The 1,240-nt window shown below is 36.3% G+C and overlaps 1 pseudogene; it reads right to left on the bottom strand.

Moving 5' to 3' along the window:
• Positions 1-456: 456 nt before the first annotated feature.
• On the bottom strand, positions 457-674 carry LOC108514842 (small integral membrane protein 15-like; annotated as a pseudogene).
• Between the last annotated feature and the right edge of the window lie 566 nt (positions 675-1,240).

Genomic DNA, 1,240 nt, shown 5'->3' with positions numbered 1-1,240 from the left:
ATGTACTGTATCTCTTTTAAGCCAAAGCATACTTTTCACCTCCGAGAGGACAATCCTGACTTTTCACATTCTTAATTTTCTTTACCCAGAACAAGACCCCATTTTAAACCATTATTTGAATAGAGTTCATAATCAAAAGTCATTTTTCTCCAAAAGATATTTTCATTTCAGTACAAAAGCTGCAAAATGGCAAGTGACTAAGTCAGTTATAAATAATTTGTACCCTAATAAGTGCTAATTTATAAGAACTGTCAATAGATACCAACAAACTTCTATACCCAAGCTTAGAAGTTGCCATAGTAATAAGTTAGAACTAACACAGTTCTTCCATATGGTCAGATTTTGTTTGCTAAATAAGACTGTTATGAAATCGAAGGAAGAAATCTTCATAGGTCTTTCCAAGGCTGCATAATTTTCCAAATTATTTTCCTTTGATTTTAGAGCCTGCTCATTTTTTCAGTCCTTTTATAGTTGTTTAGTTTTTGCAATATTTTCTTGATGTTTTTGTTTCTTCTCTTGCTCCTGGCCTCGATCGTCTTGGCCAATTTCCAAAACAGTACAGCACCTGCTAGTAACAGTGGAGTAAAGTCCAAAATATCTTTTGTAAGAAAACCATATGGGTCCTTGGCAGCCCATTATGCAACATATTCGGCCCAAGCCTTTATATCAGACATCTTTCTAGTAGTTTCACTTATTCTTGATTAATGATCTCTCATTTTGTCCTGGGATTATTAGTGAGCCAATCACTATTTTAGATTACCCTTGGTTGTTTATCTTCTTTAGTTCCACTGTACACGTCTGAGAGAAGGTTTAAATTTCTAAGGGGACCATGTTCACTCCTGCCCCTCAGCCTTGGCAAGTGTGGGTTCCGCATCCCACCATGAGTCAGGTAGGACTTACAGATCCCCAGAAATGTGGGGATGACACACTACAACTTGTTCTGCCAGCACCAAAGCCGCCGTCTCTGCTGTGCACTGGGACAAGAACCACTGCAGCAATGGCCACCAGCCTTTCCTACAAACTGCAGGTTCTCAGACTTCCATTTCCGTTTTCAATTAACTAATATTTTAACGTGCCTAGAAACCAAAATAATGGCTTTGAAAAAGAAGTTAATTAACTTTAGATAATTTAATTTTATGAAAATATATGCTATGTTGAAAATTTCAAAGATATAGAGAAGCAAAAATAAGCCAGATGCAATTCTGCTACTCAAATATGCAGTTTCTATTTTATATTATTC

This window comes from Rhinopithecus bieti, unplaced genomic scaffold (assembly GCF_001698545.2).
Source record: "Rhinopithecus bieti isolate Rb0 unplaced genomic scaffold, ASM169854v2 scaffold_2517, whole genome shotgun sequence".
Lineage (NCBI taxonomy): Eukaryota > Metazoa > Chordata > Mammalia > Primates > Cercopithecidae > Rhinopithecus > Rhinopithecus bieti.
The sequence above is the reverse complement of the archived record's forward strand: the minus strand, read 5'-3'. Positions and strand labels throughout refer to the sequence as shown.